The sequence below is a fragment of the Ambystoma mexicanum genome, chromosome 6p (assembly GCF_040938575.1).
Source record: "Ambystoma mexicanum isolate Mex_15411 chromosome 6p, UKY_AmexF1_1, whole genome shotgun sequence".
Classification (NCBI taxonomy): Eukaryota; Metazoa; Chordata; class Amphibia; order Caudata; family Ambystomatidae; genus Ambystoma; species Ambystoma mexicanum.
In genome coordinates this window covers 422,319,430-422,342,091 of record NC_090935.1, presented here as the reverse complement: position 1 = coordinate 422,342,091, position 22,662 = coordinate 422,319,430, and positions in this window count along the sequence as shown.

The following is a 22,662-nucleotide window of genomic DNA, read 5'->3' as shown; positions in this document are numbered from 1 at the left end:
ACTATATTCTTGAGTGAAATGGGCCTCATCACGGATCTGGTCAGGGTTTTAGACTCGCCTCTGGTCTCTGCACTTCACAGTGATCTGGGTCAGCTCTCTCTGGTTCTCTGGTCTGGTCTCTTAGTTCTGGATAGATTGAAGTCTCTAGTTTGGCTCTCTGGAGGTTTGATGGAGGTAAAGTATGGATTTTTCCGGCAGAGCTTCCAGCGGCAGATGGATTTGAAAAGTCCCTATCTGTCCTGTCTGTCTGCTTTTATGTGTTTTGAGAGTGGGTGGGTATGTTGGTCATAACTAAACTTGCCCCTCTCACTTTTCATTGGTCAAATTTCCATTCCTCACTTGATTGGCGAAGCTAAGTTGTGTCAGAGTGATGTCATTTTATGGCTTGCAGATAGGACACTCCTCTGTCAGATTGCACACATTCTATATTTGATAACAAAAGACATATTTCACAGTTACACAGTTGCTTGAAATTACATATACATGGTGTGGCTGAATTTAGCCATGTCTCTGTCCAAATCTGCTGTTTCTAAGAGCTTGCATTGAGAAATGGCACATATTTCACTTTTTAACTGATTTTTCAATTTCTGACATTGACCCAACTTTACATACATGTGCGCAGGGAGTATGGACATTAACTGATGAAGTTTCAGATTTTTAACATGCATACATTTAGAGTAATATCCACTTTTCCGCTGACACCCCCCTGAACATACCACCGGTTCTAAAAACCTCTTAAACTGTGGGCAGAAAAATCACAAGAATTATGGTATCATTTATAAAATTTTCACATGTCCGCTCTATGAATGATCCATCTTTTTAAAGTTATGTTCTGGCTCCAAAGGGGTGTGGTTTCCTCTCAGCACAAGGTAGAAATACTGGTTTATCCAGTTCTGCCAAGCCAGCTTCTGTCTCCAGTTTCTCCCCCTCCCAGTTTCTGCCAAGAGTAAGCCACTTTTACGACCCCTGCAATATAAGATTTGCTTGGGTCCTGAAAGGCTCATTGTTCAAGAGGAAGCCATTTATGATCCTCTCAATAAACCCTCTGCCTGGGTGAAGGGAGTTGCATTGTTCACTCTCCTGGAGAGCACAGGTAATTCAATTATCAGATAGATGGTATATCCTTTTGTGTGGGCATCAGAAGGCAGCTAAACCTGGGAATGCATTTGTTCAAGTTTCACTCCTGTTGGGGGTAGCTGTCAAGCAAAATCAAGTTCCTTAAGCCAGACTTTCAGCTAACTGTCATGTTTTTTTTGTTGCTTTTTAAATTAACTTGCAATTTTACACATGCAGCTAGAATGCTGATTCTAAGTGCAAAACTATGACATTTCAACAGTTACAAAGGCATGTGACACCAAACATAGGTCACTCATTTAATCTACACATTTTCGATTTTAGTGTCTTTAAATCCAGTGCAACTTAAACTGCTGACTCCATAGCTCAGCCAGTTTTGTTATAAGCATTGTTCTGGGCTCTTCATTTCCCAGATTTTGTAGGCACGCAAAACTCCATTCTGCCAAATGTCTGCTGGTGTTCAGTGAATATTTTGCACATATTGTAATGTTTGAAAATAGGCATTTTGAGCCTGCCTTCAGAGAAACACAGGGTGGTTTTAAAACGCCGGCTTTTGGATAGTGGTGAGTACTGGTACTGCACCCATTTTTGGGATTTAACAAATGAATTCCCCACAATTCTAAGTTGCATTTGGCAATCAGCATTGCCATTCCCAATGGTTTCAGACTACTGTGCGGGTAGTCCAATGGTGGTTTTAAAGCGCTTTGAAGCTAACCGGCGCTACTGTTTTTCCTTTGGCAACCCATTTCCCTCATGGCAACCCGGCCTTTCATTCTCGCACGGGTGGGTGGCAAGTGAGGCAACCATTTTGGTGGGCGCACAAACTGCGCAGCTTTCCTGGATTTCGGCGCACATGTGGGTTTTCCGCCATCTTGAATTTTCTAAGCCCACAGCACCAAATGTTGCAGCATGATTACTTGCACGTGGGTCAAGACACCCAACAATATGAAAAGTAGATTTCATGTTCAGAAACCCAGGGGAGGATTCTCTGGCTCATAAAACCACATTATCATGGTGACACACGGTTTTCTCCACCAATCAAGGGAGAGAGCAGACTCGAGCCTATAGCAAACCAAGGGGGCGCGCTTAGGATAATCCAGCATACACACCCCTTTATCAAATGCATAAATAGAGACAGCTGAGGACTTAGAAAGACACACACATTGACCCACCAACCAATTGCTGGCGGAGCACTTTGCAAGAGAACTATCCATATTCCAGACTCCAGACTCCAGAAACTTGGCAAGCAGAAAGGCCCATTCTAAAGCAGAAACATTCTCAGCTTGGCCTTAAAATTCCAGAAACCAGAATTTGCCCCAGACATCTAAGGGGAACCAAAGAATAGCCTGGCTGTGCTGTACTGCTTTCCTGCTAGAAATTATTGCCAGAATCCAAAGACCCAACCCAGTAGAGCCGTGCTGTGACCAGATAACTGTGAACCAGGGCCATTGCAGATCCAGTCCAGTCCTACCATGCGGCAACCAGTGCGCCTTGCTGATTGCAGACCAGTCCGGTGTGCCCAGCAGAATTCCTGTCCAGAAATCTTGACTGACCTGAATCCCTGACGGCTCTGTCCAAACCTATATAGTGAGTATCCTTGTATAGGACTGTCACTAGCCTATGTACTGTCCAAAGTCATCCCTATCCAACCCCATCCTCTATGACATCCAGAACTGCATTGTTAGAATATTTTTGAACTGCCTGAACTCTCTATCTCATCCCGATTATTTCTTCTGTATTTTTAGTGTTAAACTGATCTGTGCGCTGATATATATTTTTCTGAAGAAGGCGAGTATCTTGGCAGGCAAAACCTGATCCAGAGGCGTCCTTGGCAGGTGGCTGTGCTGTTGTGTAGTTTGTTTCTTCATAGTCCATCCCTAGTGTAAAGAAATCCTGTTTGGCTTTTTAAAAGCGCATCCTTGTTTTACAATTTCCCTTTATCTGAAAAAAATGACCTCCACGAAAACATTCATAACTTCATCAATTTTCTTGCTAGAAACGAAATTTCTGCTTGTAGCTAACATCATAGGCTTTCCATAGAACCAAAAACTGCACCCCAAATCCTTATAGTTCTCCCGCAATTGCGATTAGCGCGCACAGACACGTTTGCTGCAGATTTTACGTTTTGGCAAAATCGGTAACGTGTAAAATAGTTTTTCATTGCACCCAACCTCAAGTTTAAGTTTTCACATTGCTTATTACTCCCATATCATTGCTAGTGTTTGTCTGCAACCATATAAAGCATCTCCCACCAGAATTTAAACCATTTCAGTGATTTAAGCCCATTTTTAGTGTTTTACCTATTCCATTCAAAGCCAACTTTAAAACCATTTTGACAGTTTGGCAATTAGTTCTGTTTCTCTCTTGTGTTTGCTGGGAGGAAATTGGGATTGATATATTTGCTTGAATTCTGCATTCCTGAAACCTGTTTTCTCTCTTCCTATCTCTCTATATTGCATATTGGGGGGGATTGAGGGGTGTGCAGGGGGAAAGAGTAACCACATTGCTATTTTGATTTGAACCCATACACAAAGGTATTATTGCTGTGGTGCATTGTTTTCATTAATTATTACTCCTTATGATTAAAGAGAGTGCTTAGAGTGACATCACCCCATTGGTGATTATTGCATAACCATTAAAAATAGTGTGATTATATTATGAATATATATAAATACATTTTATAACTTTGCAAACCAGCCTGATTCCTGGTTCAGTGTGACCGGGATGGTAAAAGAGAGGGGCGTGATATAATTGGTACATTGTTAAAAATAAAAGAATTTATAGACACAAATAAATAATTAAGGGTTTCAGTTGTGCATCACACGCTCGGATTGAAATCACTTACAAGATTGGGGGCTTGTGCCAGGATTTCTGAATTAGACATACCACTTGTGACAGCTTAATACAGCGTGCTAACTGACGAGGTACATAAACCCTGTTGGGCTACCACACTGTGCTACACTGTGAAAAGCACCCTTCAATAGGAACACTTTAATGAATTGGTCGGTTTGCAAAAATAAAATAACCTCTGTAAGTCAGAAAGGAAATTAATATTTCCGGAATGGCGGCCTTAGTAGAAATTAATATGGCAAGGGAACACTACTGCACAAATTATTTGTCTGGGATGAATGGACAGAACAGGATCAAAATGTTTGGTTGCAGGAAATTAAAGAACAGGCCACTGCCACAGGATTAGACATATGACAGGATCAGGGTCCATTACACATGGCACTGAGTGAACTGTACATGGCCCCTAAGGTAAAAGAAGAGCAAAGTAAAATTGCCAGAATAGCGGCACATCTGTACCTCCATATTGGGATAATACAGGAAAAATATGCTGAGAACCTAGATCTGGCAAATAGGCATGTACAATCACTAGAAAAAGCCCAGACTGATATGTACTCTGCAGAGCAAAGGCTACAAAAGAGCCTAAAATCAGAAAATGAAACCAGGTAGTACCTGGTAAAAAATAAAAGGAGATCTGGATATCCTGCAGCAGGAGAAGATAGAGCAGGATACCAAAGTACTGGTGCTGCAGAAAGAGTGCCAAAAAAGTTTGGACTCCCTACTGCGGAGCCAACAAAAGCTGGAGCAGCAATTGAACTACAATAGAAAATGTGCAGAGCAGATAGTCACCTTGCAAACTGCCTAGACCAAGAAAAAGAAGAAAATAATAAATTAATTCTCAAAGACCTTGACACCCAGACAGAATTTGATGAAGAGCGCAAGAAAGCTGGTGCACTCCAAAGACAAAGGGATGACCTGGCTGCACAGAGGGGTACTCTCATTCAGAAAGGGACACCTTAGGCCAGGAGGTCAGTTATTTAAAAGCCAAAATAGAAGAAAATTACATGGCCCTTCAGGGACTGGGTGAACTCCAAAAAGACCACAGAAAACTGTTAGAGCACGCCAGGAGGGTGGAAGATGCTCTAGCCAAGAAGGACCAGGCCAGTAAGGACAGGACTCAGGAGGTAACCCAATATTCCAAAATTAGCTAAGAAGCACAGAGAGATAATGAGGCTCTCTGTGAGAAAAATGACAGGCTCCACAGACAGGTAGCTATGCATTAACAACTAATAGAGACTAGTAAGGCATTGATAGAAGAGCAAAAGGGCCAGATTCTTGGATGGCAACAGGGAATAGGGCCTGAGAGAGATGAGGTTTGCTGGGAGAGGGAAACACCTGAGCATAACCTCAGGAACCCTAGTACCAGAGACTTTCATCTCTTCAACTCCATGGACTCTGCCACCCCCATGTCCACTGGCGTACATGAGCCAAGGGCCACGGGGAGGGCAGACTTCAACCCAATGAGAAATATGGGGCTCATAGATCAGCACCTCCCAGGAATGGATGGGCGGGCATATGTATATGCGTTCCCAAGTGCTAGGGCCATCTTCTCTGATCAGGGAGACTCCAATGAGGGGAGGGTCAGAGAAATGGTCCAAATTTAGTGGGGAACTCCATTAGGATAGGCCCACTAAGGTCATCCTGAAAACCTCTTCCCAGCTAGGAGAGTGGGGGGGGGGGTTACTCAGCCAATCCTAGGAGCAAGGAAGAATCAGAAGACTCTTCTGAGCGCCACAGGACTCAAGAAACTAGGCCCTCACATTCTGCCAGCCATTCCCAAGCTCGCAGAATCCGGGAGAGCCTAGAAGACCAGACAGGCACCTCTGGCAGCAGTGCCTCTGAGTCAGAGGAGGAGTGGACCAGGGTCACCCGAACTAAGAAAGCCAACAAGGTTCCCCTAAAACAAATCAAAGCCATTAGGAGCGTCATCACGCCCTATCATAAGAATGTGAAGTATTCGGTTTGGGAGCACCTTGAGCTATTTGAACAAATGATGGAAACTTTCCATTTGAAGGACAGCCAAAGCTGTATTCAATATGTAAAGTGGACATTTTCTCCCGAGTACTCCAGCTTCTTTGCGAGGCTGGAGGATCAGAATCATTCCAGATTGTCCACCTATAGGGCAGCCATCTTGAAACACTTTTCTATTCGAAGGAATCCTCAGGTAGTCATTAACTTGCAATGTGTGGAAGACCAGGCTCCCCAAGAATTTGTTCAAGAGTTAAAAGGTGCCTTTGAGCACTGTTGCACACAATGCCTCAAATCCAGGACCTGGTGCTCCAGAGCAATGACAGGGGAAGCACCCCGACAACCCACCGGTTCCGAGGGAGGGGGCACAAGGGGAAGGGGGTGTAAAGCCTTGGAGGAAGCTTCCTTCCCCACTTGTAAAAAGTCCCTGGAAACCCAGGAACCAGAACCAAAATCTCCTGCCCCCAAAAGTCTGCCACACAAGGAACAGAGGGGGGGGGGACAGGAGAAATAAAGAGCCCAAAAAGACCCATTTTGTGGAGGAGGTACAGGTCTTCCAGTTTGAAGGAGAGGGATGCTCAGAGGATCCTGGGAAAAGGATCTTCTCCTTCAGAAATGGGGGCACTCCTCCCAAAGAAAAATGGGTCTCAAAGGATCCAAATCCAGACAGGGTAGATGTGGGGACCGAGTTATAACCGCCCATCATCAGAACTCAGAATGACCAGCACGAAAATCACCTGGTTCAAACCCATCCTGGTGACTGCCTCCAAAAACGGGGGGGCAGACCAGAATCAGAACCAGGGAAACCCAAAACTTTGCCCATATCTAGCTGTCACCTTTTTCTTTCAAATTCCTAAGACTCCAAACAGAATCCTGCCCAAACCACCTTCCTGTCAGTGTCCAAAACCAAGAAACTAACCCACCAGTTGTGCAAAAATGTACATTATCTCTGCCCCCTTGAGGAAAAGGAGAGAAGATTTTATGCCCTGGTCCAAATACAGGGGCAGTGTACAATTGTGGCAGTGGTGGACACTGGATCCCAAGCTACCCTCCTGTCAAAAAGGGCTTTTGACCAACTGAATTCGGGATGGGGGGAGAAATACCAAATTCCTCTCACCCCTCTTCCTGGACAACTTCAGAACTTCAATGGGAAGGAAATTCCCCTCGAGGGGACTGCAGTGTTTGGATATTAAAATTGGGCAACACAAGGTGAAGCACCCAGTCATAGTTGTGACTCCGGAGGGCACATCTTGTTTACTAGGGAATGACATCCTCCGTAGATTGTCACCCCTCATAGATTGTGTAAGCAAGGTCCTCTGGACCCAGACTAGCCAACCAATAAAATTGAAACAGAGTGTCAAGCATGTTAGTTTAAAGGGCAGATGCCACATGGTTGGACAAAAACCTAACCAAATAGAGTTTCACTTCCAGAACAACCAAATCCCAGCCGTGACAGTAATTGCAGTAGGACAACAAACTGGTGATGGGAGGTCCTCTCTATTTCTGAAAATCAACCTTCCTTCCAGTTTAAGGTGGCACATTGGAAGGAAACACTCTGAAATTCTTTACAAATTCACAATCAGAAAATCCCAATCCTATTGTCCAGAAAGATGAGAAATCAGCTAAAAGTTTGGCTGATATCCAGAAAATTGGAAAGCAGTTGTTCATCCCTATTCAGTTAAATGAAGGAAAGGTCTCTGTTCTCGCCCGAGTATGTGTGAACAACAGTAAGAGCTTCATCAGCGAGGCCATGTTCCGCAAACTCCCAAAAGATCCAGCCATTCCCACATTTAAACTGATAGACAAATGGGAAATGGACCTGGAACACCCAATTCCAAACATCTCCTGCCTAGCAGATGTATGCTCAGAATTTCCATAGGCAACAAGAGCATAGTCCATAATTGTTGGGTCGTGCCTGATGTCCCTGCCGCATTTTACTTAGGCAGTGACATTCTCAATCGCTTTGCCATTAGTTTGGACCTGATAAACTTCAAAGCTTGGTCCCAATTAGCGGATAATCCCATGGGCTTTGATGACCCAGAGAAAGCATTTAGGAAAGCTCAATTGCTGCCATATGCAGTTCAAATTCAGATTGGAGAGGAAGTCACCAACCCAGAAAGGACCTGACAATTCTCAATGGAAGTGAAAGTTAAAAGAGGACAGAAACTTAAAAACCCTGACGCCTATATTCATCTTAATGCTCACTTCCAACAGCAAGGGTTGGGGGTAAAACCAGCACCACTAGTCAAAATAGAACACAACACTATTCCAATAGAGGTGGATAACAGCGACTTAAAGAGTATCACTCTAGCCGCAGGCACCATTATTGGAATGGCGGTTGATCACCGTCATTTTTCCATAGATTTAGGAAATAAACTGTTAGGACCAATCCCCAAGGACTGTTTTGACAGTGATAGCGATGATGACACAACACCAGACAGGATCTTCACCCGGCATGGGGGGAATTTCCTGGTGTACACTTCCTGCCCTTATGGTAAGGAAGATGTGACTTGTGACTTCAGGAGGGATGAGGTGATTTTTCCAGGTCGATGAGGGCTGCCTTCCCCACCTGAAGCCACCAGTCCAAATTGGCACTTTGACCAGGGACATCTCCACCCAGCTGGAGGAGGCTGCTGAGATAGCAAAACCGGAAGTCTTTCCAGGCTTCAGGCAGATGGTTGAAGAGAAAGTCAACCTAGCTGATCTGATGCCTGTGAGACTCTGGAGCAAAAGCAACAATTGAAACAAGTTTTCTTAGATTTTAAAGATCTCTTTGCGGTGGACTCATATGACTGTGGTCCCACCGACATCCACACAACAACAATTCCCACGGACCCTGGCATGACTCCAGTGTTTGTGAAGCAATATCGCTGGCCTCTCACATCAATGGAGTCCCTTACTGAAATAATTAAGAACCTTGAGTCCCTTGGGATAATTCGTCCAGTCCACAACACCTTCAATAATCCGGTGCTGGGGATTTTGAAGCGAAACGGCCAGTGGAGACTCTGTGCCGACCTTAGGGAGCTCAACAAATGTGTCCATAATTCCCAATGGCCTCTTCACTACATTGACCAAGGGGTCAAAGTTATTCAAAGTTATTCACTGTCATTGACCTGACCAATGGGTACTGGACTGTACCTGTCAGTAGGGAGGACCAATACAAGCTGACTTTCACCTTCGGGGGGCAGCAGTACACATGGACCCGGACTCCCTTCGGATACATCAACTCCGCCAATGAATTTAACATTTTTCTGGCCTATGTAGATGAGGTTTTAGTCAAAAGCTCAACTGTGGAAGAACACATAGCGGAGTTCTGTTATGTTCTGACACAGTTGAGGGCTGCCAGAGCAAAACTCTCCTTTCAGAAGGCACAGTGGTGTAGAACCCGTGTCAATTTCTTGGGGCATGAGATTACTCCTCAGGGTCTCTGTCTCCAGGAAAAGAAAGTGGAAGCACTCCAGAAATTGAAAGAGTCCACAACTCTGCGGGAACTAAGGAGCCTCCTTGGACTTACTAATTACAGTAGAAAGTTCATTGAGGACTACGCAGAGATCACAAGACCCCTGATCCATCTTCTGAAGGGGGGGTGAAGTGGGAGTGGGGTCCAGAACAAGCCGAGGCAGTAAGACAACTCAAAAGAAGCCTCTCACAAGCGCCTTGCGTGGCTTACCCTGTCAGGAACAAGGACTTCTTCCTGGAGATAGGATTCTCAAATACCTGCTTGACTGCAGTATTATATCAAAAGCATGACAAGGTCAATAAAGTAATCTCCTATGCGAGTAAAACTTTACCCTCTGTGGAGGAAAAATTCAACGATTGTGAGAAGGCACTCCTGGCAACTGTGTGGGCATTGAAGAATTACCACCCGTTTATCCAGGGGATACACATCATAGTGGAGACTCCATACCAGACTCTGCAATATCTCCAAAGTGACAAAATCCGGGCAGGAAATGTGAGTAATTCCCGAATTACTTCCTGGATTCTGTCAATGCAAGGCTTTCCTGTGGAGGTCAGATATGCCAAAACAAGAAGAGTCCCCTTGCACAAGGTCTGGCTGACCTGCCTGATTGTGCCAGAGAAAACTGTCTCGAGGACGAAAGTCTTAAAATCAAGGACAACATGGAGGCATACATTAATTCCCCACACAAAGACTTTGAAGAAGACCGGTGTGAGGGAATGCCCACTGTCTATGTGGATGGGTGTTCCTACCATGTTGACAACAACAGGGAAAAAGAACTTGCGGCCTAGGGAATGCATGGGTGAATGCTGCCCCAGAACCCTCCGCTGGGAACATAATTGGTCCACAAAGTAGTCAAGTGGCAGAGTTGATGGCTGTGCATCAAGCCATCCTCACTGCTGTCCAACACCAACTCCACCAACTTGTCATAATCACAGATTCAGATTATGTACGGAACGGGTTTGTCGAGCACCTGGTTAACTGGGAAACCAGAGGCATGCTATGTGCTAATAATAAACCTTTAAAACATGGAAAATTAATCCACAATATTGATGATCTGGTCACCTCGAATGGGATGACCATCTACTGGAAAAAGATCAAGGGTCATTCTAAGGTAGAGGGACCAGACAAAACTGGAAATGACCTAGCTGATCAGCTCACCAAAACCGGAGCCATCCAAGGGGATCTACTTGAGATCGAATCCCTGTTGGGGGAAATCCAGGTCATTGCTGTCACTAGGTCCCATACAAATGCACACAATGAACTCTCAACTGCACAATGGAGTAAGGAGACCCCAGGTGCTGATTTAATTACGGTTCAAAAAGGGGATCCAATAATTGGTAAGTTTTATCAACACATTGAGGACCCTGAGAACTTTCCCCTGACGGACACTGATTACATAGGGAGAGAGGACCTCAGAGTGTTGATGAAATGTCCAAAAATGTTCTGAATCCAAGACATCCAAGTTGGTGAGGAGATCCCTAACTGGCCATGATCAGTGGGTGGTCCCCACCTCATTCCGAAGTTGGTGAGGAGATCCCTAACTGGCCATGATCAGTGGGTGGTCCCCACCTCATTCCGAAGCCTGATGCTAAGTCACGGCCATGATGCGGCCACAGCCGGTCATCGGGGTTATATACAACACTTGAAATATTAAGAGAGGTTGCAAACTGGCCACACATAGGGCAGGAACTCGACCAATACTTGAAGGGGTGTCTTGTGTGTGCACAATTTCAGCCAACATCCCTCACACACCTTGCACCTCACCAAAAGAGGGGGATGACACTGCCTTGGTCCGATTTGCAAGTCGATTTTATCAGGCCCGTAATTCGCTCCTATAGGGAGAACAAGTACATGTTGACCGTGACATGCTTGTTCACTAAATGGGTGGAATGTCTCCCAGCCCCAAACTGCAAGGCAGAAACAGCAGCTGCCCTGATGATCAACCACATCTTCTCGTGTTTTGGACTACCCCAAAGGATTGAGTCAGACTGAGGTAGCCTCTTCACTAGCGAATTGATGAAAAGGATGTGGGAGATACATGGGTTCAAAAGGAAACCACACATTGCCTACCGGCTAGCCTCTAGTGGTGGAGTTGAGAGATACAACAAGACAATTGTGAGCATATTAAAAAAGTTTGTGGCAGATTCTGGGCCAAGTTGGGACATTCAATTACCTCTTGTCCTGATGTGCCATCAGATCTACCCCTTCTTCTGCAACTAAAATGTCACTGTTTGAGCTGATGACTGGACGAAGGATGGTGCTTCCCCAGCATCTGCTCTACAGAACCCAAGAGCAGACTTTGATAAATGCCTCCACAATTCATGAGTATGTTGAAAACCTGAGAAAACACCTTCAACATGCTTTTGCCTATGCTCAGCGAAATCTAGAAAGATCTGCAGACAGTATGAAGACCCACTATGACCTTAAGACTATGAGAAAAGAATACCAAGTAGGAGAACGGGTCTACTTGTACAATTTCCAAAGGAACCAGGCCAAACAGTACACATTTTCTGCCTAGCTGGCAGGGACTTTTTGAAATTGTAGACAGAATCTCACCAGTCGCCTACAAAATCGGTATCCCTAAAGGCAGTTTGGCAGAGGGGAAGATAAGTGGGTCCACATCAACCACCTGAAGTGTTGCTATCCTCGGCACGCTCTGCAGCAACTAGAGGGAACATCTGGAAACCCAGAGGGGGACATTCCAGCTCCCTAGAAAATTCTGATTGTAAAAACTATTCCATCTGCTATAATCAGTAATAAGTATAAGAGGTTAGGATTGTCACATATCTATCAAATGTATGCATCTGCCCCACTACATGAATAGTGGTGGCGAAATGTCTACAAATATGCTCTGTTTTGTCATACTATGACTGAAACCATGGGTCCTAAGCCCAAGGAGGACCACTCGGGGACCAGGAGGAAAGACCCAAAGGGCCCGGGGTATTGCTCCATACACTTCCATCTGGAACCGGTGATGAGAACCTGTTGATCCACCACTGATGGGAGAAGCAGACACATTTTTTCCACTTGGACCGAAAAGAAAACTGAACATCCCAATCTCCGGACTTCCCCTTGACGGGTGGTCAAAAATCAAGTCATTAGGGGGGGCTTTGTGGGATGTTTTAACCCACTCTGCTCTGCCCTGCAGCATCACTGTGTGCTGGTGGCACCAGAATCAGCAAAATGGCAGCAAAAACCCCATGCGCGCCAAAATTGCACTCTACCAAGCACAAAAAGATGGCTGCCAAATCTACCATGCATGTTGTCAGTGGTGGAATGGAGACCGCACTTCTGAAAAATGTCATTGGGCTGCCCAACATGTAAAAATGGAGCACAGATGAAAAGCAGACGAAAAGCAGTGCTTGCTAAAAGAAATCCGAAATCTTGCAGTTAAAACTTTTCTTGGTAGCTGAAAATACGAAATGCTGGTACTAAACACCCGCAAACATCTTCTGACGGGGTGTCACATTTTACTGAAGTCAAGAAAGCATTGTGGAATTGCAATATCCAGGAAAGCTGAATTGGTCACAAAAACATCCAAAGCCAGTTTTCCTGCCTGCGAAAGCTGTCAAAATCTGGGCACAGTACCAGCGGCTGCCTGAAGGACAGTTCAAAAGCCTGCATTTAAACTGTAAACTTGTACCATTAAGATCTAATGTCTAAAATCTAAGTGACCTGTCATCCAGAGTGACCTAGGTTGTTACTATTTAAACTTCATGGTTTAGAGCCTGGAATCAGTGTTCTAGATGTTTGTTTTAAAATAGCAAGTTTATTTTCAACAAAGCACCTCCCTTCTGCTGTCTGGGCCAGGAACTCACATTCAGGTGTTAATTAAGAGGGGAGGGGCACTGGGGCTGCTCCAGGAAGAGCACAATGAGCTTCCTCCCAGGCATGGAGATGCTAATCAGGAAGGATTGTGAAGGGCCTCTGCCAGAAGGAAGTGGGCGGAGATTGCTGCTGAAAGCTGCAAGAAGGAAAAGGAGGCGGGGACAGACAATTTTGTTGATTCACAATGGACAAAAAGCAGATTTCTAATAAGACTGATAATTTACTGTGGACAATTGTAAAAAAATATGTAAACCCCGGACTTCTGCACATTTTAAGAGTAGCCAGAACTCTGATATTTTCTGGGACATAACTGTAGAAATTGTGGTTTTACAGCACATGTATTTATGTCAGAAGCATGAAACTTCACACGCTTATGCCCATATACAATGAGCACATGTGTACCAATTTTGGACAAATGAGATATTGTGTCCCAGACAAAAAGTGCAAAATTCTGTCAAATCCAAACCCAAGATCCTACAGAGACGGGGATTGGAAGACTACTTGCTCCACAAAATATGTGATCTAGATATGCTATTGTTATAAAGTTTGTAAAATTGTAAATATGTATTATATGAAAAGTAGATTTCATGTTCAAAAACCCAGAGAGGATTCTCTGGCTCATAAAACCACATCATCATGGTGACACACGGTTTTCTCCACCAATCAAGGGAGAGAGCAGACTCGAGCCTATAGCCAACCAAGGGGGCGCGCTTAGGATAATCCAGCATACACACCCCTTTATCAAATACTAAAATAGAGACAGCTGAGGATTTAGAAAGACACACACATTCACCCACCAACCGGTTGCTGGTGGAGCACTTTGCACGAGAACTATCCATATTCCCGACTCCAGAAACTTGGCAAGCAGAAATGCCCATTCTAAATCTGAAACATTCTCAGCTTGGCCTTAACATTCCAGAAACCAGAATTTACCCCAGACATCTAAGGGGAACCAATGAATAGCCTGGCTGTGCTGTACTGCTTTCCTGCTAAGAATTATTGCCAGAATCCAAAGACCCAACCTAGTAGAGCCGTGCTGTGACCAGATAACTGTGAACCAGAGCCATTGCAGCTCCAGCAGTCCTACAGTGCAGTGACCAGAGCGCCTTGCTGTCCAGTCCGGTATGCCCAGCAGAATTCCTGTCCAGAAATCTTGACTGACCTGAATCCCTGACGGCTCTGTCCAAACCTATATAGTGAGTATCCTTAGTATAGGACTGTCACTAGCCTATGTACTGTCCATAGTCATCCCTATCCAAACCCATCCTCTATGACATCCAGAACTGCATTGTTAGAATATTTTTGAACTGCTTGAACTCTCTATCTCATCCCTATTATTTCTTCTGTATTAATAGATGGGCCATTGTAGTGCTTTGCCTTGATAAGAGGGCAGGCTCTGTCCTCAGTGTCTTGACTCACACTCTTTGGGACTGTGTGCCTCTCTGTGTGCTGGCTGACTCTGTGAGTGTGTGCGTGTGTGTGTCTTGTGTTGAGAGGAGATGACGGTGAGAACAGCAGAGAGGGGAGGTGCCGGTGGCGTAGTTAGCTGATGCCGTTAGGCAGAATACAGTGGCAAAGAAGAGTTCATAATTTCTCACTGGCTCATTGTGCTCACACACACACACACACACATACCTCATTCAAAAGGAGGACAGTGGACACTGAACACATGAGCTCCACTAGGATTGATTTGAGGAGAGCTGATGCACAAACGAAGAAATTAAGAGAACTGCACACATGCACACTTACATTAGTCTTTCTTTATATATGTAACATAAACTTTACTTGCAGTGGCTCACCTTGCCTTTTAAGCAGCAAAGACTGATTCGGGAGTCTTCACATTGTCACACACATATGGTAGGTGAGGAGGACAGCACAAGTGTGGCAGGCCTGGGTGGAGCGGTGGTATTATAATTTGTCAGTGTCAGGTCACGCCAGAGGTCATGGTCTGATGACTGGCAAGTCTGTCTCCCACTCCTCTCTGACACTCGCTCTGGCCAGACCTCCTGAGTCCTCCGATGGCATCCATCACCCCGTGCCTTAGTGATTCGTACTAGTGGTGTGCTGCTCTTGGTGGTACCTTGGTTGGTTCTGGGCAGGCTTCTTCAACAACAGTAACTCTACTGCTCTTTGCAGGGAGGCAGCCTCGGAATAAACTGAGGTATGACTTCCAGTCGTCCGCTGCACGTGCATGCGCACTGCTTAGTGAGCACTGCTCAACCCAGGTCTCAAGGCCCTGGCTCAGGGCAGAATAAGAATTTGCCAAATAATAGCAGCCAATCTGCCAGCGTTGGTGTGTGCTGCAGCTATCACCAGTCACCTTCCCCAATCCCTTCTCCCTCCTTCCCAAGCAGACTCTACAGAGTCTGGGCCCAGTTTGTTTTATTCATATTTATATAGCGCACAACAGCCCGAGGACATTGTGGCACTTGTTACAGTACAAAGCTTAGTTACTTAGTTACATGGTCATTAGCAATATATATACAGGTTGCATTATAGTTACATAGTCATTAGCAGTATATATACAGGTTACAATATACTTATATTACATTTGTGTTATATTACAATATACATGGCAGAAGTGGAGGAGGCAGTCCTCCACTTGCTAGTTGAGGAGAGTGGCCTTGAGGTTGCTGTGGAAGACAGAGATGGAAGCTTCAGCTCTAAGGGTGGCAGGGAGTGAGTTCCAGAGTTTCGGTGCAATATAGGAGAAGCCTAGACCTCCCGCTGTGGCTCTCTTTATGCGTGGTATGTGTAGCTGGTTGGTGTACTGAGCTCTGGTGGGGCGAGTGGATGTGATCCTTGATATTGCTTCAGATAGGTAATCATCAAGTAACCAGTCAACAGGCCTAGGGGAAAGTGAAACTAACTAAGCTGTGGTTATTAGCACTAATCAACGCTGGTCATTGGGCCGGCTCTCACCGGATGTGAGATCCGGCACCAGATGTCTAGCTGGATCTCGGGATCCGGCCAGAGTCAGCCACCCCCAGCCTATGCGCTGCGCTGGAATACTTAAAAACATTTTTTTTTAAAGTGCCCACGATGCTCTTCTGGCTCTGCACCTCCTACGTGTACACAGCAGGACAGCACAGTATCGGGAAGAAATAAACAAAATCACGGTCCCTGAAACATAGCCAAAAAAAGAAAATACACGAAAAGAACAGGGAGAGGTATTGCTCCGAATCCGATGATGTGCTGCTGCGTACAATAAAGCACATCTACCTAATGCCTGTCACGACCCTCGCCAAAAACTCCCTCTGGAAAACCCATTGGCCAGGTGGAGTCAGGACTCGAGCCTCTAGAGCCTGGCATCCTATTCAAAAGCCCTCTTGGGGCCAGTCCTGGCGCCTAAGGCGCCAGGCTCGTACACCATGAAAAACAATGTGCTTGGGAACTACTTTATTGTATTGTCAGCCAACATGGAGGCATCCACATAGCTTGGTTCCTAAGAACCAAGCTATGTGGTGTAGTGTTTTGGGTGTGGTAGCCTGGGACTACTTTACCTGGACTATTTTGTTGGGGCTATTTAAACCACACCCGAGCAAGACAACACGTTTTGCGTTATTTTGCAGCTTGCAACGTGACGCTCACCATGTCCAGCTATTCCCTCGAACCTCGGAGAAGCAGAACCTGCAATGAAACAAAAGGAACATCATTAGCAACATCATCTTATCTGCAGTCTTCATCTTTAGCCACTCGCAGCTACTGAGAACAGCTTCATCGAATCTGCACGCCTTCCGGACAGAACGACCTGAAAGAGGAAGATAGAGGCAACTTTAAAGAAAGCAGTAGAGACATTTACAAATTACGAACTGCTCAAAAGGCTTACCTGGCTGGGCGCCTCTCCGCTGGCACCACTACGGACATTCCACTCGTGCTGAAGAACACTGCGACCTACAAGGAATAAAAACACAGGTTAGCAAAGGCAAGACTTTACAGCGCTGCGCATAGTGCTTACTTACCGCATCATAGCGCTCTTAATGCGCCATCATTTACCAGCGGGGCTCAAACAAGCCAGTTCACGAGCTGAAGCTCCGCATACCTAAGGGAGAGAAAAGAGACATTTTAAACAAAGAAAGGCATGCAGGATAGCAACAAAAATAAAGAAATGCAATAAGACCTACCTGAACAATATCAAACCGGCCGGTGTCAGTGAAGTAACTGGACCGCACTCGCCCGTGAAGGCAGGACAGAGAGCACACCTAATTCTACCACAAGGTGAGGAGAGGGCGCCAGAGGGACTGAAATCATACGGGGGTGGAGGGAGGATACTTACCCCAGTCGGTCAGTCTTGAACACAGTCCTCCTGTATTTTCAGGCAGAACCTTCTCTGCAGACCACATCAGGGCAAAGAAGCATACCAGCGTGTAACCCGGCTGGGTCGCGTCCCCGTGGATACCAGGTGAGCAGAACAGAACGCAAAGCCCACCATAACCAATCCACCTGGGCGCCATGGAGACATCAGAAATGGACCAATTGGCCCAATTAGCCCAATTACTAGGAGAGCTTCGTGCTGAGGTTAATTTTGCCCGACAATAGACTAATGCCCTCCGGAGAGACCTAATAGTGACCAAAGAATGCACTAAAGAGATTAGCAGGCAATACTTGCAATCACAGGCAGGACAGACACCTCTACCTGGAAGCAATCCAATGATGCAAAACCCCGCCATACCACCCACTCCGGTACCACCAGAAAGGTTCTCAGGCGACCCACGGAAGTATGCGGCATCATTCAATCAGTGCCGCCTTCATTTTCTTTGTAGGCCTGGAGCATTTTCAAATGACCAAGCTCGGGTAGCTTTTGTCTTATCATACCTGAGTGGTAGTGCAGCAGATTGGTCGGTGCCGTTGGTAACCCATGACGATCCTCTATTACATGACTTTGGGGGGTTCCAGAGAGAAATAGAAAAACGTTTTGCTTTCAGGCAGAACCTTCCCCGCAGACAACATCAAGGCAAAGCTGAGAAGCATACCAGCGAGTAACCCAGCTGGGTGGCGTCCCTGTGTATACCAGGTGAGCGTAACAGAGCCACTATCTTCTGCACACGAGGAAGCCTAATCTAAGATGGCCGACGGCTTCCCCGGCACTTCTGCCTGACTCTCCCTGCCTTGCTGAATCGTCCCTCATGCATGATTGGCCCACGGCTGTTTATAGCAGCCAATGAATCGCCGGAAGGCGATCGCCGGTCCCACCCATGAAGGACCACACACTAAGGACTGCTTCCTGTCCTGAACCTGTCCTTGCCTGTCCCTGCCTCCTGCCAGTCACTCTGCTTGTCTAAGACCATGCCAGCTTAAGGTACTGTTACACCAGCCTGTCAACGTCTAACGTACACCCACTATGCACGCTAATACTCGTCAAGGCATGATCCGGTGGTCTGCATGACAGAGCCATAAGCCACAAGAAACCAACAACAACACGAATTCCGACCCATGCCTGCAATCTAATTTGCATCCGATTATCCATCCCTCTATGTATAATAAACTAACTCATGCCCAGGGTGCACATATTTGTAATCTTCATGCTGATTCCCACACCTCCGGACTGCACTACAACAAAGTTGCCGTGCCTCCATTGTTACCTTAGCCCATGTGCGCCTCTTCAACGTTGCATTTTGCATTGACTTGCATGTTGCTACCATTTTTGCATTAGACGTGCCTGTTGCCATCACTGACGCCTTAGCCCATGTGCACCTCTTAACATTGCATTTGCTTTGACCTGCCTGTTGCCACCACTGTTGCTTTAGCCAATGTGTCCCTCTTCAAGTCGCATCTTGCATTGACTTGCCCACTGCCACCATTGTTGCTCTAGCCCATGTGCACTTCCTCAACGCTGCATCTTGCATTTCCTTGCCTGTTGCCTCCATTGTCACCTTAGCCCATGCGCGCCTCTCCAACATTGCATTTTGCGCTCACTTGCATGTTGCCACCATTGTTGCATTAGACGTGCCTGTTGCCATCACTGACACCTTAGCCCATGTGCGCCTCTTAACATTGCATTTGCTTTGACTTGCCCACTGCCACCATTGTTGCTCTAGTCCATGTGCGCTTCCTCAACGTCGCACCTTGCATTTCCTTGCCTGCTGCCTCCTTTGTTACCGTAGTTCATGTGCGTCTCTTCAATGTTGCATTCTGCATTTCCTTGCCTGTTGCCTCTATTGTTACCATTAGCCCATGTGCGCCTCTTCAACGTTGCATTTTGCACTGACTTGCTTGTTGCTACCATTGTTGCATTAGACGTGCCTGTTGCCATCACTGACGCCTTAATCCATGTGCGCTTCTTAACATTGCATTTGCTTCGACTTGCCTGTTGCCGCCATTGTTGATTTAGCCCATGTGCGCCTCTTCAACGTTGCATTTTGCATTGACTGATCTGTTGCCTACATTGGTACCTTAGCCCATGTGCACCTCCTAACATTGCATTTGCTTTGACTTGCCCACTGCCACCACTGTTGCTTTAGCCCGTGTGTCCCTCTTCAAATCACATCCTGCATTGACTTGCCTGCTGCCACCATTGTTGCATTAGCCCATATGTGCCCTTTTTAAATGCTGAATTCCGCACCCCACTTCAGCATTAGCCCACACTACTAACCCAGACGGCCAACCCTAAACCAACGTCAGTTATGCCAACCTGGATTATACTCATCATGTTTCCCTTCTGCCTGGTTCCGCTCAACCTACCCTGCACAGGATTGCACTTCCTCTCCCACCCCAATGGACTTAGTAGGCCAGCATGTCCTAGACACCATCCTATCCCATTTCCTAGCCCATTCCTACCAAACTTAAGCCCATTCCAGCCTTCTCGCACTCATTCCCACCATAAGATAGGCACATGCAGTATCCAAAAAGCCATGCTTGCCACTATCCCATGCACTCCTACCCCAAAGCACAATATCATCGGTAACTCCTACCCTAGCATAGGCATAATGAGACATGACCGCCTCAGGTCCAGGACATTCACCACCTCGACTCCTACTAAAAGGGCTCAAGCAAAAGTAAAACTAAACCCAAACCAGCCACTCCTATCACACACACAACAGAATCCCCTGACCAGCTCACTCCCCGCTCCAGTGCCCCCTCCCCCACGCACACTCAATAGAAAACCACACCAATCTACCGCCGAAGCAATCAAAGGCGCACTTATCAACACTAGATCATTAGCCGCCCATGCACTAGACATAGCTGACATCATCTCTCTCAACAACCTAGACTTCATAGCTATTACCGAGACCTGGCTTCACACAGCATCTGGCCCCAACCTAGCACTAGCCATCTGAAATGACTACACTATCTACCGCACAGACAGACAAACAACTAAAGGCGGCGGAGTAGCCATTATTGCTAGAAGCTCCCTCAACATAAGACACATACAAAACCAATCACTCCCTTCTGCTGAATTACTCACCATTAAACTATCCACAACTAACACAAGCATTATCACCACCCATTTTATCTACAGACCGCCAGGCCCCATATCCTCATTCAATGACAATATAGCTCTCCTGCTTTCTAACAACACCAAACCTAACTCACGGATACTTATTCCAGGTGATTTCAACCTGGGGTACAATGACGAGAAAGATTACAAAGCAAGCATAGTCAGCAACACTATCTCAGAACTAGGACTCACCCACCACATCTCTCAACCCACACACAATAAAGGCTGCATCCTTGACTGGATAGCAGACCTCAACTGCAACACCACCATCCTTTCCAACACACCTTGTGTCTGGACTGACCATTACCTCATCACCTTCACCATCAACAAAGATAAACATACAACAGCGCCCCTTCCCAATGCTCCACACACACTCACAAGAAACAGTAAAAATATCACAGTCGAGAAACTCATCCCTCTACTCCAACCTATCATTGACTTTACACCCACCATTACCAACCCCACAGAATTAGTAGACCTCTACAACACAACCATTCTCAAGGCTTTGAATACTGTAGCACCTCTGAAACTACAGAAAGCCAAACCATGCGCGCACCGCAACTCCTGGTTCACGCCTGAACTAAAAACTCTCAGCAAAGACAAAAGACAAGCCGGATCAGGGTGGAAACAGTCTCCATCTGCTAATAATAAAACATCCTACTCCCGAGCATCCTCTATCTATAAGCCAGCAATCATCCAAACTAAAAAAAATATGTTCAATGAGAGAATCTGCAATGCCAAATCCAACACCAAAGAGCTTTTTAACATCCTGAGAGACCTCGAGTCCCCATCCCCTATCCCTGACACATGTACCAATGACATCTCCTGGTGCACCAACATACAGGAAGCACTCCTTGGCAAATTTGCTATGTTACAAAACAAAATTTAATCTAAGAAAGATAGTCTCACCTTCAAAGACAATCCCATCTCTCCCACCCACAACTTAAGAATGGACAACATCAACCCTTTTGCATTCTCCACCATCACTACCAAAGAGGTTGAAGACATAATTAACTCCCTAAAACCCTCCAAATGCCAAGGCGATATCTGTCCTGCTCCAGTTATCAAAGATGTGGCCAAACATCTTGCCCCTTTCATCACATCTCTTATAAACTCATCCTTCTCCTCCAGCATAGTACCCAACAACCTCAAGGACTCCTGGGTCTTACCACTACTCAAGAAACCCACACCAGACCCTAGTGTCCCCACCAATTACAGACCCATTACCACTGTGCCCTTCCTCCTAAAAATCCTTGACAGAGCTGCCTACCTGCAGATCCAGAACCACCTATAGAAAAATAACCTGCTAGGACTAAGACAATCGGGTTTCAGTCTCAAACACGGCACAGAGACAGCCCTGATTGATCTCAAGACACAAATGGACAACCTCAAAGATAACGGCAAACTAGCCCTCCTTCTCCTCCTCGACCTGTCTGCTGCCTTTGACCTGGTAAATCACGACATTCTCTGCAGACACCTAGCCGCAGCAGCTAAATTCTCTGAAAAAGGCCAACGCCTGGATCAAATCCTTCCTGAATAATAGATCCATGAGGGTCTTTGCTCCCACAGCCTCTGCTGAACCAGCCCCCATTACATGTGGCGTCCCCCAGGGGTCCTGTGTTTCCCCCACACTATACAATGTGTTCACGAAACCCCTCTTTGACATACTAGACCATTTGGGTGTCATCTACACGAACTATGCAGATGACACTCAAATACTCATCCCACTAACAGGCGATCACACTACCGACAACACAGTCCTCAACAATATTTATTCCATTATCCAATAATGGATGGCCAACATGGCCTCTGCCTCAACGACGACAGGATCAAGCTCCTTCTCCTAGGCTCTCAATCCAGACTTAATAAACTCGACAAACTCTACCAGATATTCGACATTTCTGTCTCTAACAGCGTCAAAACTCTTGGGATTTACCTTGACATCCTCCCTTAGACTGACTAGACAAATCCACACAATCTCATCAGTAACCGCTTACATATGTAAGCTCATCAATGCCAGCAGACCTTACCTCTCAACCTCCAACTG